This window comes from Schistocerca gregaria, chromosome 1, assembly GCF_023897955.1.
Source record: "Schistocerca gregaria isolate iqSchGreg1 chromosome 1, iqSchGreg1.2, whole genome shotgun sequence".
In the NCBI taxonomy this organism is placed as follows: domain Eukaryota; kingdom Metazoa; phylum Arthropoda; class Insecta; order Orthoptera; family Acrididae; genus Schistocerca; species Schistocerca gregaria.
In genome coordinates this window covers 439,836,997-439,855,674 of record NC_064920.1, presented here as the reverse complement: position 1 = coordinate 439,855,674, position 18,678 = coordinate 439,836,997, and the positions used below count along the sequence as shown (strand labels likewise).

General features: G+C 41.9%; 1 protein-coding gene across 7 annotated transcripts in view; it reads right to left on the bottom strand.

Moving 5' to 3' along the window:
* Positions 1-18,678, bottom strand: part of LOC126351455 (leucine-rich repeat and immunoglobulin-like domain containing-NOGO receptor-interacting protein 4) — a 2,189,427-nt gene that overhangs the window by 1,261,623 nt on the left and 909,126 nt on the right. The gene's annotated exons all lie outside the window — the stretch shown is intronic.

Sequence of the window (18,678 nt, the reverse complement as noted above, 5' to 3'; positions counted from 1 at the left end):
TTCTTCTGCTCTATATATAAATTTTTAGGTGTGTGTGTGTGTGTGTCACTACTGCATATATATATATATATATATATATATATATATATATATATATATATATATATATATATATTCGGTTCAAGTAAACTAACTCCACATAAAAACATAAGCAGTTAAAATCCATTCCATTTGTACTGAGTTGTATTTGTGTTTCTTAATGAAAACTGTGTAAAAATAAATATTACAGTTAAATTCAGTAATCTGTTCTCCATTCACATCCTGTCATCATCATCATCATCAACAGAGTTAAACAGCATAAAGGGATCTAGTTACTTGTGTTTCGGAATACTTTATTGAGATATAACAGGCAAGTAAAATTCCTCCAACTCCGAAAGGGCTGTATGCTGCATTTCTCGTTAATGTTCTGGAGACCTTAGAGTTGAGATAATTTGTTGACTTGATAGAATCCTTAGGGTAATTATAAAGTACAAAGGGTCATAGTTTAAATCACTAGATCAAACAACCATGAGAGTTCTAGATGAAAGAAGGGACAGCGTTTCTCTCAATTGTAACTATGTTTAGTAATGATTCAAAGTAAATGTCATTTAGCATTGTCCATAACTTTCCACGCACAATAAATCGGGGTTCATTTAGTACGTACAACAATATATTTTTTTGAGTCATTGGGGAGGTTTTTAACAAACTTTGACAGTTTAAGGAGAGTAGATAGTTCACTACTTTACCGTTTACCTGGTAGAAGAGTAAATTACTGCTAGAATACAAGTGGCAAAACAAATAACCATTATCGTCATCATTCTCTCTTTCTAACCATGATTCCGGAAACTGAAATTCATATCTTCGAAATAATCCATTAACACCCACTAATGTCATTTCCGACATTGCTTACGACATCCAACCAGTTGAAAATTAATGAAAAATAAGGTTCCAGAATGAGATTTTCACTCTGCAGCGGAGTGTGCGCTGATATGAAACATCCTGGCAGATTAAAACTGTGTGCCGGACCAAGACTTTGCCTTTCGTGGGCAAGTGCTCTATCTACTTTTTATTAAATTTATTTACATAGATATCAATGTGCGAACAGTCATAGTTAATCAAGCCTGTAAAACTAAAACAGAATGAAGACACCATCGAAGATAGTAAACATAAATAATATGAAAATAAAGCCACCAGTTCATAGCTAGGCTTCCCAGCGACTGCGCCCACTTATAAAGATTGTTCAATATATGATCGTTTGCAGTTCGTTCTGACCTCATCTACCACTGCCTGAAACATTCCAGCTACACGGCGGGCTGTGAAAGGCACTCCAAAGGTAGTTTGCGAAGCATTGTAGATATCTGGTATGACGGGAAATAGCATGATGTCTTTCTTGCAAACAGAGCCAGAAGTCAAGTAAATTCTTGTGGCCGTCACGACAGAGGTAATGGACCGCATGTCCACGTATCCAGGTGACAGAGTTGATTCGAGTCGTAGGGTAAAATGTCTAATCCGCAAACAATAACGTGCGTGCAGATATATGCTCCGGCCTAACTCGCGAGAGATAAGCCAGCATCTGCCGCACAAGGTGCCAAACCGGTTCCGCATCTCCACAGTTGAGGCGGTGCTCGTCAGAATCTACTGTATTACAACCCACACAATTGGGAGATTCTGCCATGTGGATATTGTAAAGACATTCTTGCGTCACCAGCTTCCCATTAACGACTACCTACCTTTGGGAAACAACATCGGAATCAAGCATGGCATCGTATACAGTCACCAACTGAGCTACCCAAGCACGACTCACGCCCCGTCCTCACAGCTTTACTTCTGCCAGTTTGGAAGGTAGGAGACGTACTGGCATACGTAAAGCTGTGAGGACGGGGCGTGAGTCGTGCTTGGGTAGCTCAATTGATAAGAGCACTTCCTCGCGAAAGGCAAAGGTCCCGTGTTCGAGTCTCGGTTCGGCACACAGTTTTAATCTGTCAGGAAGTTTCAAAAATAAGGTTGCTTACGTTAGAATTGATTCCACGTTTCAGTCATCTCTTGTAAAATCAAATGAACCTTTCTTTACGCCATTGCCAAGTTACATCACGGGATGTGACGCTGAAGGTGAGCTAGTCGGGCAGAGGAAACACAAACAGCGCGGAATAATTGTGTGATTGTGCAGGGGCGAACGGAGAGTGGATGTCACTGTGGTTGTAGACAGGCACGGGTACGTAGAGAGCCGTGCAAGCGCCTCCCGCACGACGGAGAGGGCGCTTGCGTCTGTCCGCCTCTTCCCGCACCGCCGGCTGCCCCGCGCTCTGTGGCCCGGGGCTAGGCTGCTGATAGGGCGCTGTCGCTTCGCGCTTTGTCTCCCAGCCGCTCATTTCTGGTGCCGCTGCGAACGGCTTCCGCGCGCGCTGCAAATGAGCGACGCCGCCTCGGCAGGCACGCGAGATGGATGCAGGAGGAGGCGGAGGAGGCGGTAGAGGAGGGAATGGCTGAGCGATGGGCCCTGAAAATTGTACTGCACCGCTTTACGGCGCTGCGCTAACAGGCCGGAACGCCCTCGCCTCGCCTCGCCTGAGGGATTGGACCTGTTATCGTCCACGGAAGACGTCCACACGCGGGCGAGGCAGAACCTCCGGTCACGGCGACTGGTGTGGGTGATGACGAAGTTACAGTGGCCTGACGCAGCATGGCTGCTTTGTTATAAGTTAAACTGCCAATGAAAGAAAGTGAGACTTTAACAGAATAACAAATTTCAGGGTATACTTTGTCATGGAACGGTGCAATATGTTTATAACCAGACGCAGCGGAAACTTTTTTCCTTTCCTCCGTTACATTCCGATGCGAATGGGAACGAGTTTCGAAGGGATGCCTTGAAACGTCGTAAAGGAGGTACTGACCTCGAAATGAAATAAAGCTAGTTTAACTCTCCTACCATCGGTAGGATCAATATGAGCACATTGCACATACATATCTTCCTTGGTTCCAAAGCTGGTAGATTCAAAATATAAACCGACGGGAAAGTAAAGAAAATAAATTTCGGAAGTATATTTGTCTAGGAAACATATTTAAATAATTAACATTGCAAGGTCACAGTTTAATGTAAGTGCGAGATGTCATTGCAGATGTGGAACGCTGGCGCATTAATAACAGGTGTAAGAGCCATAATGTTGAATACAAGCATGAAAACGTTTGTGCATTGCATTGTACAGGTGCCGGACGTCAGTTTGTGGGGTTGAGTGTCATGCCTGTTGAACGTGAGTGGTCGATACGGGGACGGTTAATACTGGTTGGAGATGACGTTGGAGCTGTCGCCGAGTGATGTCCCATATGTACTTGATAGGAGACAGATCTGGCGATGAGTAGGCCAGGGCAACGTTTCGAGTATGTTGGGTTACAACAGCATTATATCGGCGAGCATTATCCTGTTGGAAAACACCCCCTGGAATGTTGTTCGTGAATGACCATACTGACATTCAATTTCGTAGTCAGTGCACTTCTGCTGTCATTCGAAATCGCACCCCAGACCATAACACCAGGTAAACGTAAATGTCGTTGGACTAGGGCCTCCCGTCGGGTAGACCGTTCACTTGGTGCAAGTCTTTCGGTTTGACGCCACTTCGGCGACTTGCGCTCCAATTGGGATGAAATGATTATGATTGGGACAACACAACACACAATCCCTGAGTGGGAAAAATCTCCGACGCCGCCGGGAATCGTACCCGGACCCTTAGGATTGACATTCTGTCTCGCTGACCACTTAGCTACCCGGGGCGGACATAACACTAGGTGCATGTCTAGTGTGTTAGCACACTGTCAAGTGGATTGCAGGCCCGCAACTAGGCTGCTCCTAACCAACACGCGGTCACCACTGACACAGAAGCAGCGCCAGCTTTCATCAGAAAACACAACGAACTTCAAAACTGCTCTCCAATGAGCTCTTACTTGACACCACTGAAGTTGCATGTGGAGTTAGTTTGGGGTCAATGGGATGTACGCTGCAGGGTGTTAGAGTCGGAGCTTCATGTAACTGACTTTCGACGATTTGTTGTGCCACTGTGGACCCAACTGCTGTTCGAATTGCTGCTGCAGATGCACTATTCGCAGAACCATATGCTGAACAGATGGACCTGCCTCTCAATAATGCCCCGTAGCCGACGGGAGCCCTTTTCGCTAGCGACTGTACATCCATGTACAGTGGCTACCTTCCCGCTATGGCTTTCTTCAGTATTGAAGAACGATCATTCATCCTCTCACAGCGCTACTATGCTACTTGTTCAAGTTCGGTGAGGTGTTGGTAATGACGTCTTTGTCCCCTTGAAGGCACTCTTGAGTAACATCAACTCAACACGCCCAGTCGTAAATGTTAACTAACGCCTACAACCGGCACAACTTTCATTTGAAGCAAAACTGATTTGCATCTTAAAGTAGCGCTACTAGCGTCTTTCCTATGCGATCGGCGCGACATTGGAATAGAAATTACATTTCAGAAGTAGAAACATGCCTATCAGCTTTCGTTTATGTCGCACAATTCCTCTTGGTGCTGCGATTTTTTTCCGTCAGTGTTGTATAAGCATCGATTCTGGCAAAAGTTGCTAGGAACTTAAATTGTTGTATGGGGTTTACCACAATAATTATTCAGAGTCCATTGTGTCCAATGACATTTCACTCTTTTTTATATTTATAACACATTAAAATTTACTTCCTTTTTTTTGCATCGAGTACCACTAGGGTAAATATGACACTAACTTAAATTGTTTATTTCTTACTTGGATGTAACTTTTTTGAAACTAGAATGACAAATGCTATGTTGAACAGACTAATACAAAACACCTGCGACAATGAAAATGCTAATTTTTTGTGCCTATTGTTACAATTTCATGCATAAGCTGTTGCTTTAGAATTTCATGCATAAGCTGTTGCTGTACCCTTTGTAGTACCATTGGGGTCAATACGACCCCATAAGCACACTCGAAAGTTATATTTCCTTTGTTTTCAAACCTATTTTTCCCAAAATATGACTTTCTCTCTCTGAGTCACTTGCATACAATGATGTTTTGTTCTGTTTTATATTTACAAACATTAAAATTTATTCACACTTTTTTGCACTGCCAATGAGGTCAATATGACTCCAGTATAATTTTCTTTTTGTTTCTTGAATGCAAACTGATGAAAGTAGTATCATCACTGTTACTTCGAGTGACAGTAATGTACGTTTTTATGTTAGTTCATTAAAATACTGCCAATAATCAAGTGTAAATTACCTACAGTCTGTGTGACCTCAGGGTAATCAGTGAGGCAAAAACAGTCTTCCAGGAGGGAGGTTAAATAAGAGAACAGACAGCATGATAAAGCAGTTAAAATTTTCCTTTTCTGTTTATTTTCACGTTATTACATTTTGGTGCGGAGTGCCGAGTGAAGCTTTCGGCAAGCAGTGGAAATGAGCTCATGAAACGAACGAAGGTATGGATAAAGTCAACAGCGATCAGCGCTCGAGACAGCGGAAATTATGATCTATAAGAAGACATTTGAAAATATCCACAGAACAACCTACTCACAGAGACAGAAGTGAAGTCCAGAATAAAATTTGGTAGGGGAACTTAGGAAACATTTGAAATTAAAAATGTTGAAAGGCAACCTGATTGTCTCTCCCCAATGCCCTTCAATTGCGTTTTAGGAAGGATAATAAGGAATCCAAGAACAAAGATTCGGATATAAAATGTCGAACGTCATACTAAACCGTCTAGTCTTTGCAGATAATCTAGAAATATGTGAATATACAGAACTACTTGGGGGAAACAATACAGCCCAACGGTCTAATAAGGAAGCAACGACAAATAGAGGCCAGAAAATGAAATGGCTTACCTGTTAACAAAGGTTATTCACAATAAACAAATCACTCTCAGTAGAAACAAAAATCCAAAGCTACAAAGCCGTCATACAACCAGACTGTCTTTATGTAACGAAATGTTTAGTCCTCAACAAAAAGGGAGAAATTGAGGAGTTAGATAAAGGAGGTTGTGGTCCTTGACTTAATGTCTTCGAAAGGGTATTAGTTAAGTTAGTCCGACTGGACACAAACACATTTTATGTAACGTGATGTAACGATTGCCTTTTTAAATTTTATTTTTCACTACGATTTTAATACCCATGGCGTGGAATCAGTCTCGCTGTCATTATATTATTACAATTAAATACTTTTCCGCTGAACTTGCTTATTATACAAGTGCAAATTATAGCATGATATGATTTTCATTGGTACCTGTAGATATTTTTCAGCCTGCGTCTCATACAAGGATGTGTGGAACCAGTCTCATTTTTGTTGTTGCTGTTACCACTAAATATCTCATTTAACTTGCCTCTGACTCAAGTGCAAGTTACTGCGTGATACGGTTATTACTATTTCTGTTCAACTTGTGTCAACACGAGAATAATCTGAGGAAGGTAATCGTATTTCCATTGTATGTGTGTACGCTATATAGGCAATTAAAAAGCTTTACAGATTGCAGATTACGTAGGATCACTTTCTTCTTTCCTGAAAATGTCAGTACTGTTAAAATATCAAGGAATTCTATGCGATAGTGTGTGCAATAGAGTGGCTAATTTTTAAGGGACTATATATGCGTCTTAGGTTCTTTTCCGTACTTAAATGACAGTAAGGTAATTTTCCGCCTTTATAATTCTTAAGGAAGCTGTATGAGGCAGTAATATTTGTTTCAAAAGAGTGACGCAAGCAAATTGAAATTTTCTGTATTTTTTCATTCTTTTTAAGGTTGTAAGTACCACTAACTTGGGAAATACTGCACATACAGTACCGTCCATGATCACTGATCATTACATAGACTGAACTCATCAAAATGGAATACACATAAAACAGATGTTCCGACCGAGAGGTGATACTGTACACTATACTACCCAATGAAAGAGATTACAAAAACAAACTTATTTAAAAAGGTAACTAATAAGTACCCGTTAAGGAATACAGTACACATAGTGAAGAAGGAACATTCAGATCAAAAGCAAATAAAGTATTTAAAAGTATACCAACATTCTTCCTAAATAAAAAATACTAAAATTTTTGTGCATGTTAAACGAAAGAAACCAACCACATTAATTGGAAACGTTGTGTATTTCAATGAAGTCACAGCAAGGCCAACAACGAAACAATAAAAAGGCTCGTGTAATGTATCATATAGAGAACACGTTTGCGATTTTTTAACTCCACTAATGTTCACGTAAAACTCCAGAGGCGATTTGCGCGCAGGAACTTCGCAAGTCTGTGTCGATTTTTTATTGTGCTCTCTGGTGTGAAGAAATAATAACAATCATGAAAAGTCATTTTCGAACTCTATTTTATCTGTATGCTTCGTCCTGACTGGAACTATGAGAAGATAGTGCTACGATATTCTCCTTAAAGCAATAATGAGATACTTAGTTGAAATATGTTGAACTGAGTTCATAATTTATATTAAACCTTTGGTGATTTGTATTCAGCTGCAATATTTAGGAAATAATTTTCATTATTCAGAAACAAATTTCGTCAAGAATAGAAGAACATAGTGTGTGAGGAATTTAAATCTCTAACTGGCTGCTAGTAATGGCGGTAGTATTTGCTCACATATCTTTGGCGCGAATTCGACCCTGCAACTTCGCAATAATTTTTAAAAATTCAATTCAATTTTTGTTTACAATAAATTTAAATCATTTTATGGCGTATGCTACCAGAGAGAAGAAGAAAACATATTACAACATTTCTGATTACCAAATGCATCACACATTGTAATGGAAAATTAAAGCTAGGAGGAATAACGAACCTTGAAACATAAAAACGAAAGACGTTTCGGCAGAAAATTCGTGGCTAGGCAGTTGGTCTGGAAGAAAACCCAAAAAGACTGGTAGGATTTGGTCTGCTCTTGGGAATGTGTTAGGCACAAAGAAAACCTGGAACGAAACTCTGGGAAATACCATTCGCCGTACATCGCGTAGTCCAGTGATCGGCCAAGTCATTAGTGAAAAATGCCAATTATCAACAGAACAGCGACTGAAATTTCTTTTGAGAGCCATATTTTTTAAACTTTAACTGTAAACGAAGATACATCATTATTAACTTAATTAGGGTACTCCTAAGCTGCCCTTTGCTAAAAGCGTTCTCAAACTGTATGACGTAACTTCGCTGAGGTCGACCCCTTTGAACCTTCCCACCAACACTCGTCGTGTATACTTGTTTCGTCTATCTCCTTCCGCCCATCGTTCCTGTATATCCACACCATCTCAATACATATTTCTCAATACTCAACACGACATCTTCTTTCACTTATTAATGCTCCCTAAAATCGAGTTATAAAACTTTAAATGAAGTCTTAAGTCTTACTTAAACTTCCTGTTCGTTGAATAAAATATAATACATAACGATATTCTTTATTGGTAAAATTGGAGTGCAAGGTATTTATAAAATTAATCACGACAAATACTGCCAAAAAGTAATGCGAACAGTAGCCTTGCATCTGCCTGGAAAGTTTTGGTAAATAATGTTTGTATGTTGTTTTTAATTTTCCACGCGAATACAGGCTCTCAGCAATAACACCTTTTCAATTTACTGTTGATAAGGTTCATCCTTGAAAATGATTGTTCGCATGAATATGTAAACCTGAATAAGGATAGAACAGCAAATACTGTCTTCTCTTCAGAGCACTCTCCGAAAGATAACGACACACCAACTAAGTATGTAAAAATAGAAAAAGAAAACCAGTCACATCTAGAGGTACTCTTAGCTGCTACTACAGCAGCTTGCATTTCTTTGTCACAATCATTGTCTGTTTCACTTATTTCCGATTATATCAAATCACTTTCAGGTGATCCCATGTTAGTTCATTAAAATTTAATTATTTTCTCCGGCGGATCGCACGTTATTTTCCATACGTCACAAGAAACTGTTCCACACTCTTCAGCGGAACAGACATCCCTTCATCTGTTTTATTTTGTATCAACTTTAGCACGTTAAAAATTATTATGTCGCAAGCAACCGAAGTGGTACGGGTAGCAGCGAATACGTGTAATATGTCACCTTTACACTGCTTAAAGCCACTTCTAAATAGACTCGCCCAGGCCGAAAACTGACTTCCCTCCATGAGTCAAGAAGTTTGATTCGCACTGTCTATGAGCGCACGCAAATGCATTTTCTGGAAGAGCGACATATAAGTGGCCAAAGACCTACATGTGGATCGCGAGCCGTGGTTTGGTGACCATTGGCGTAGGACGACAGGGCCCAAACTGTCATAATAATATAATTTCACACCATATTTGTGCATTATTTTCTTCCTTTCCTTTTTTACTTTTTCTAAAAACCGTTATTCCCAAAAGTATGCATTCTTTAATAGTAGAATCTTATTCTTCTTTCTCAGCCCAACGTCTCGAGGCAAGCAGGTAGGCGGTTGCTGTTTACAAAACGGAAACTTGATATTCTCGCTAAGGTACTAATGTCTGCCGACAACGCGTTTACTGTTAGGTAATGAAGTAAATGATGTATAGAGCGAGCAGCGTGAGCAGTGATTGTTAATGAGTAATGAATGAATAGTATAGCACTAGCTTCTCACTTTTGTAAATAACTTTTACGAAAAACAGTACTCTACACTTCGAATGAACTGAATAAGGTAATGCTGTTTTAAACATATTGGAATTGTGGTCGGAAGGATGGAGGCTTCTGTTTCCATTCGGTTTAGGAATTCCATAGTTGAAATAAATTACTTCGCACAAATGAGGAGATGGTTCTTACTACATTGCCGAAAACAAATTGCAGCCCCCTCAATGACAAATGAGGTGACAGGTAGTTCATCATTGTAGGAGTGTATTTAAAATTCAAACCAAATGAAAAACATATGTCATAATAAAGGGTGCCCACACAGCCGCATTAATACACAGATGGGTATCCGGCGAGAATACAGGCGTGTTTCTTCGCATGCAAACGATCGTGATGGTACCAAATGTCATCCTGCTGTGCGCTGTCCCAAGCATCTTCCGCGCCTCTTGTTTCAGTTCGGCAATGGCTCTTGCGGGCACTGGAGAACGAGTAAGTTCCCACTTTATCATGTTCCATTCGGCTTAAACTGGCGAGAGACGTGGTGATGTAGCTGTCCAGGGCAGTTGCCGTGTACCCTGAAGATCAGGTAGCGCCACAGGAACGTAAGTGGATGTGCATTGTCCTGCTAAGAAAGCACATCATCCTCAAAATGAGTAAACTAAAAAATGCTTTATTATGGCCAATTGACGTTGCCCCGGTTTCGGAGTGTCAAATATTAGCGAAGTTGTGATGCTAACCTAGAGCCAACGAAATAGCCCACAAATAAAAAATGACAAGACACGGGAACAACAGCCTGTCAGATGTAGCACGCACTGGTTACTTTACCCCCCGGGAACACTAAACGTGACCGCGAGTTGTAACTAATGCTCCTCCTCCTCCCCCTCCTCCTTCCACACACACACACACACACACACACACACACACACACACACCATAGCCTGGCATTAGACATGTGTCGGGGGCGAATGCATTCTTGAACAGGCACCTGGCCGTGTCTACGCAACACGCATGTCCGTCCATAACTCGCATAGTGTCATCATTGAAGACAACAGGTCACCATTTCAGTCTCCAGTCAACTCTCTCACAACACCGGAGTGGACATCTTTGGCGATGTGGCGGTTCACTAGTAGCCTAACCAGAAACACAAGTAATTTTACCCATGATGCAAGTAGACGGTTCCCTATGGCCTCTGAGGACAGCCGGTGCAACACGTGCCCTAGTTTCTTTCCCTGGATGATGTTAGGTCGGTCACAGTTGCTAGAATAGCGCATCGATTTGACGTGGATCTGTCCTACGCGGACGCCCAGAACGTGATCTACGGCTGTGGGAACCTTTCGCAGACCACTGTTGAAAGCAATGACACATCACATACGCATTGTGCCCAACATGTGCGGCAGTATGTCGATACGGCTACCCAGTTTCCCACAGGCCCACAATGTGACCCTCTTCAAATGGCTCTAGTTAACAGGAGGAAGTACTCGTCGATTGGGCATGCTTGAACCCTAGAGTGGATGTTGCAACCACTATTAATCTCTAAGCTGAAAATAGTAACTGCCTGCAGAGTCCCATCTGATCGCCGATGACCATGACAAATGAATCACTGTCACTACAACCATCAGTATGGACACATTATACCCTGGAACAAGTGAACACAGTCCTTGAGGATGTTGCACCGTTTTTGTGTAAGGCCACGACCGACCGCCTGTCCCATCCCTGTAAAACCAGACCTACAAGTATGTAAATGGCTGTACATATGAATGATTTTTTTCCTTGTTCTTAAACTGTGTATCCATAACACTTCCACTCTCCTTTTAAAAGTGAAACACAGTTGAACAAAACTGATACTACTATTGCTACTAGCAGTACTCCATTTCGGGTACACTAGTGACCTCAAGCTATACTATGTGATCAAAAGTATCCGGACACCCAAAAAAATGCGTTTTTCATTTTAGGTGCATTGTGCTGCCACCTACTGCTAGATACTCCATCTGAGCGACCTCAGTAGTCATTACACATCCTGACAGAGCAGAATAGGACACTCCGCGAAACTTACGGAATTCAAACGTGGACAGGTGATTAGGTTTCATTTGTGTCATAAGTCTGAATGCGAGATTTCCACACTCCTAAACATCTCTAAGTCAACTGTTTCCGATGGGATACTGAAGTGGAAACATGAAGAGGTACGTACAGCACAAAAGCGAACAGGCCGACCTCGTCTGTTGACTGACAGAGACCGCCGACTGTGGAAGAGGGTCGTAATGCGTAACAGACAGACATAGCTCCAGACCATCACACAGGAATTCCAAACTGCATCAGGATCCACTGGAAGTACTAAGAGAGTTAGGCGGGAGGTGAGAAAACTTGGATTTCATGCTCTGCTCATAAGCCACACATCACGCCGGTAAATGCCAAACGAAGTCTCGCTTGGTGTCTGGAGCGTAAACATTGTACGATTGAACAGTGACGAATCGCGGTACACAATGTGGCGATCCGATGGCAGGGTGTGGGTATGGCGAATGCCCGATGAACGTCATCTGCTAGAGTGTGTAGTTCCAACAGTAAAATTCCGAGGCGGTGGTGTTATGGTATGGTCGTGTTTTGCACGGACGAGGCTTGCAGCTCATGTTGTTTGTCGTGACACTATCACAGCATAGGCCTGCATTAATGTTTAAGCACCTTCTTGCTTCCCACTGTTGAAGAGCATTTCGGGGATAGCGATTACATCTTTCTACACGATCGAGCACCTGTTCATAATGCACAGCCTGTGGCGGAGTGGTTACACGACAATAACGTCCCTGTAATGGACTGGCCTACACAGAGTCCTGACCTGAATCCTATAGAACACCTTTGGAACTCCAACTTCGTGACAGGCCTCATCGACCGACATCGATACCTCTTCTCAGCGCAGCACTCCGTGAAGAATGGGCTGCCATTCCCCAAGAAACCTTCCAACACCTGATTGAACGTTTGCCTCGGAGAGTGGAAGCTGTCATGAAGGCTAAGGGTGGGCCAACACGATATTGAATTCCAGAATTACCGATGGAGGGTGCCACGAACTAGTAAGTCATTTTCAGCCAGGTGTCCAGATACTTTTGATCACATAGTGTAGCTGTAATGGCGAAATGAGAGTATGCTTTGCACGCGAAGAAACAGTACTGCGTAAATGATTTTTTTTCTCTTTGCCGAATTTCGGCCAATGGACAAGCTTTAACCAACGTACCTGAAGTTACGGCAAGAATGATGAGTTTTCAGTTCTTTACGATGAAAATGAAATTTAATAACACTGTGTAACTCGAACAAAGTGAAAACAAACTGTATAGTTACAAATGAATGGATCAGCCAGTAATGCTGCTGATGGTGGACAATTTTGTCTGCAGAGCAGCTGCAAAGGCACAAGATTTTACCGAAGTGCAGAATGACCTGCAGACGATTGACAACTTATGCAGTGGCTGGAAGATGTCAATCATTTTCGGAAACGAGGACTGCACTTTCATATGCGACTTTCAAGTGAGCAACGACTTCGTTCTCAGTGGGAAGTTCGCCATGTGAACGCATCCACTGCTACCTCGATTGAGAGCCGCTTTACAATGCATAAAGATACGTAACAAAATTTGACGTTGATTTTGCAACGAGTTGATAACGTAAGGCTGTACCAAAAATTCTGGCATAACACAAACTTTTTGTTACATCCCTGTCATGAAGTCGTAGCTTCACTGATAACTGTAGGTTCCGCGTGCTGCCCGTAGACTGGACAATGGGGCCCGACCAAGCTCCGTGTCATCCTCAGTCAGCGGCGTCATTGTATGCGCTATGGAGGGGTATGTGGTTAGCACACCGCTCTCCATATCGTTGCCGAGTTCCTTGACATCAGAATCGCTACTATCCGGCCGAGTAACTGCTCAGTTGACCCCACGAGACTGAGTTCACGTCATAGTAGTCGTCCTACAGAGGAAAAATCCTTGGCACTACCGGAAATCGAACCGAGATCCCTTGCACGGCAGTCTGCCGCGTTCACCACGCTGCTATATGGTAGCGGACACCGCTGATTGTAACCTTCCTACAGTTTCGATTGTACATTTAGATTTGTTGTAGAGTTTGCACGTACACGTACGCAAACATTCACTTTATTTTGTTACAGAAAATCCAGGACTTGCGAAAACAGTGTTTTAATGAATATAACTGTAGAAGTGATACTGTGTACTACGTACCACATTCTTTCATCAGTGAAGATAAACTTCTTTCTCAGGGTCGCTAATAATAATCTTCATTCTCGATGACCGGTTTCGGTAATCAAAGTTACCTTCTTCAGGTCTCGATAGAAAGTTGTTGCATACGTCTGTCTGTGGAGATCTCAAGATGATAGCTTTGAGTAACGAAACAGGTTGTCAGGAATAAAGATTATTATTAGCGATCTTAGCAAAGAAGTTTATCTTCACTTATGCATTATCAGAGCATCTCTTGCTTCTTGAAATGAGTAAACTAAAAAATGCTTTATTATGGCCAATTGATGTTGCCACAGTTTTGGAGTGTCAAATGAGTTGTGATGCTAATCTAGAGCCAACAAAATAGCCCACAAATAAAATGAAATTGTGGTGATACGGTACAGTGCAGCAGGTTGTACTCATTACGACTCGCAGTTGAAAACGAAGCAAATGCTTCAGACTTGAGCTGTTACGACGCTTCGTTTATGAACCGATTTCAGTTTTCAATTTTCTCAGATATACTCAAATTAACAAATAGCGCGATCCAGCTATATTACCTTAATTGCAAAAACATCTCTTGAATCATAAACACGCATTATCATCAAGCTCTTTCATTTTCACACGACGAATAAATTTTACTCTAGAAATTCAGAGAGCGCTATTAAAGAGTGTCGGAGGTTATATTAAGAGTAGTGCTTAGGAAGTAAGAAAGTTCTCAACATCATCACCGTCGCTACGAACAGCGAAACAGGGATTGCAAATAAATGGTACAGCGCAATTAAATTTACACGCAACGGTGAACGACTTCGGAGAAATTTTATATTGACAACAATATCACTGGACTGTAAAACATTTAGAACTGTAATTATCCTACGAAAACAAGTAAACAGAGCATATTAGCAGTGTGATCGCAATAACAGTTCACAGGGCAACTTACTCATCTGTAAAAATGGACTACTTATCTCTTGTCGATAAAATGAATACAGCTGTGGTAATAACACTAGACAGGAGGAACTACAGATATGAGGAATTGAGTCCGACAATGTCGATGAAAATACATGCTGGCTGTCAAGTTGGAAAAACGTTGTATACACAGAAAATCAGGATCGTTCGTTTTGATTATATATCACGATTCGTTGTTGGCTGACATCTATGACGTAACAGTGAGACGTTTAAATTTTATCGTTTCGTATTCCGTTAGAGTGTCTGTCAATACTGTCTGTTCTATACTCCAAAGTAGAAATTTTATATGACTGCCACAGACCACAACGTCGCTTCTAGGCGCTTCAGTCCGGAACTGCGCGACTGCTACGGTCGCAGGTGCGAATCCTGCCTCGCGCATGGATGTGTGTGATGTCCTTAGGTTAGTTAGGTTTAAGTGATTCTAAGTTATAGGAGACTGATGACCTCAGATGTTAAGTCCCATATTGCTCAGAGCCATTTCAACAAAGTCAAAATACTGTTGTAAACTTAACCGTACTGCTTCGAAATTCCTATCAAAACTGGTTGATGCGTATTTAGAGAAAGGAATGTATAACCACGTATTCCATCTGCACTGCACAAATTTGATAACGATTTCATTACGATGCGAAAAAGAAAACACCTCTATCTCACTCTCCGTGACCCAAGGACCTTGAAATCACTTAGTGGTCACTTTGATGCTGCAGCCTATTCAAGAAGACTGTCGAATATTATTCCAGAACCCAAACTCAATATTCCTCCCTTCTCGCTGTTGTTCCATTTCCATGCCCTTTCCGTTTTTCATCCCTACATTTTAATAACCTAAACGCGATATTACGATGTCGTAATATCTTTGTGACAAAGCTTAAGAATGTGGACATATATTCTGACCCAGATCTCGTCCTGCTTCTTTTTATAGGGAATTCCTGTTACGTACGTAAACCACTTTGGGTGAATTCTTATAAGATCCTTCGAATGCGTCCGCTGCCGGTTTCTTTTTCCACCCTTCTCCATTGCTGCGTATGTTTCGCCTGTAATGATCGCGATGACAAAGACGTGTTAAATCCTTTCCTTTCTGCCCACGTGACATTCATAACAGTTGGAAAATAGTCACACAAAATTAATAAAGCTTCCTGACATAATAGATACAAGAAATTAAAATTTTAACGATCACAGTTACCTTCATCTCCAACATCACAGTCACCTTACGATGTTTAGCAAGCTCGAACTCGCGCTAATCGGATCCAGTCCTGAACCCACTCACAAACTTCGTCGTCCGTTGCGAATCGATGTCCGCGCAAAGCTTGTTTTAGAGGTCCAAACACATGAAGTCACACGGTTAAGGGTCGGGACTGCACTGTGGATGTTCCAGCGTTTCCCACCGAAACTGCTACAATGTCGTATTCACCGCATTGGCCGTGTGTGGGCGGGCATTATTGTGCAGGAGGATTACGCCACGCCATTGGACAACATGCCTCGGCGTTTCGACTTGATGGGTCGTCTAAGGTTCTGTAAAGCGGCTTGATAACGGTGGGCATTCATGGTGGCTCTCCGTTCCAGGAACTCGACAAGCAGTGGGTCCTTGTGGTCAAAAAAGGACATCATGACCTTCTCAGAACACGTGTACACGGCCTTTGATTTCTTGGAGGTGGTAAAGTCTCATGTTTCCACTGCTTGCTCTGACGCCTGATTTCCGGTTCAAAACGGTGACACCATGTTTCGTCACCTGCGACAATACGCGACAGAAAGTCGTATTCCTCCTCGTGATAAAGTAGCAGATGACTCAAAGAAAGTGCCATTCAAGTATTGCGCTGTTCGGCTGTCAGTAGGTGGAGAACCCACTGCTCACAGATTTTTCGAAAGTTCGAGTGCTGATGCATTATGGTGTGCGCGGTGGCCACGCTCACACCCGGTAACCGATGGATCTCGTCGACGGTGATTCTGTGGTTGTCCAAGACTAAATCATTCACTTCCGCAAACATTTCTGATATGACTACACGATGAGTCTGTCCAGGACGAGCATCGCCTTCCAGTGACTCTAACCCCTCAAAGAATCGTCTGCGCCATTCCACAACACTTGAACGACTCAGACTGAACTCACCGTACACAGCCTTCATATGTACATATATTTCAAGGCCTCCAACTCCCTCCGCCGCCAAAAACTGAATCACTCCTCATTGTTCCCGCTTACTCGTCTGCATGTTCGGTAGTGGACGATAACCTTTGTGAGCACCTTTTCTTCGGCGTGAAACCACACTGGTGCTATGCAACATCAAACGGTGCGCACGCGTCACTCTCTCTACCAATAGATGGCGCCATCATACCAGCAGTTACGTGGTGCCACCTTAAGTGTAAGGCAAAGCCAGACGCAATGACCAGGTTTCATTTGAACGAACCTTATATTTATAATTTTTCTTGGGCTAAACTGAAGTTTGGTTTCATCCAGTGCAAAAATGAGCTGTCCGAAGTATGTTCCCAATAGGATAAGGGAACCTTCAACACCGGAAACATCCGGTATTATTGGAACCCAATAACCTTCACAAAATATTACTTTTGCATAACAAATGCATTCATTGCGTAATGTAATGGTATTTTCTTCAGACCCCGTAACTGAATGCATTCTAATTTCAGAGATCACATTAGTCATGGGACGCCCTTTCACTTTCAAGGGAAGGCAGTCGTCTCAGGAAGTGCAATTTCTTCGTTTTCAGTTGGTATATGGGAGACAACACCCTAACACGATTGTCACTCGCGTGAAATAACTGGAAGTAAACCGTTATCTGTCAAGCAAAAGTGAACAGTTTTCTTTTGCTATTTGCGTGTTACAACTATGTGTGAATGTGCGCTATATATTGTGCGGGAGGTAATTATTTATTTGGGAAAGAATGAATTATTGACGTAGGAGAAGAGAAACTGCATACTGAAATTAACATTTTCACGTCAATAATGAAGGCAGCAGCTGGAAAATAGTCTAAGGTTGATAAGCATCTAAATGCTTTTAATATCATTAATGTTGTAGAAGGCGTTTTTGATCAACCAACGATTAAACAGGCCGCCAAGGATTAATCATATTCGTTCCTAGATGTTTACGAAAAAGATAAGATCTGAGAGAGTTTGTCGGCCGGGGTGGCGGAGCGGTTCTAGGCGCTGCAGTCTGGAACCGCGCTGCTGTTACGGTCGCAGGTTCGAATCCTGCCTCGGGCATGGATGTGTGTGATGTCCTTAGGTTAGTTAGGCTTAAGTAGTTCTAAGTTGTAGGGGACTGATGACCTCAGACGTTAAGTTCCATAGTGCTCAGAGCCATTTGAACCATTTTGATCTGAGAGAACAGAGGCTTCTGTGAAGAGACGTCAGTGAAGTGAATATGATATTCAACAGTTAATTAAATTCTATATTCATGTATATAAGAAGAACCCACTACTCTACACCAACCTTGATACAGTTTCAGAACACTTGGTCTGGAACCGATTTTAATAAAATCCAAATTGGAATTCAAGATACACAACGATTAAGTCAATGTGTCTCGAATCCTTCATTTCAGTTGTAATACTTTGAAAAGCTCGCTCTCATAGAGTAAATTCTAAAGACTACCTCTCATGCTGTTTTGAATTATGAGTATGACAAGAAATGGAAATTTGTAATATTTGTTCTCTCCCTTCCATTTGCATGTAGACATATTTATATGTCTCTTCTAAGATCAAAGCAATCTATTTAGAATTCAGAAGTATTTCAAGATTTTATACAAATCTGCTTGTCTCCCGTAACGCCTTTAATACGACTTCAGAAATACTGAAAATTCATTTACGGTACTTGGCTAACGTTACGCCACTTTGGCCATCTTTGTTCCTATTCAACTTGTATATAAAAAATGAGGATGATCGGTGCACTGAACGGTAAGGCGGAACCATCCGTTGAAAATACGGGAAAAGTTCAAGCAGGAATCGATCAAATTCAAACATTATGAAAAAT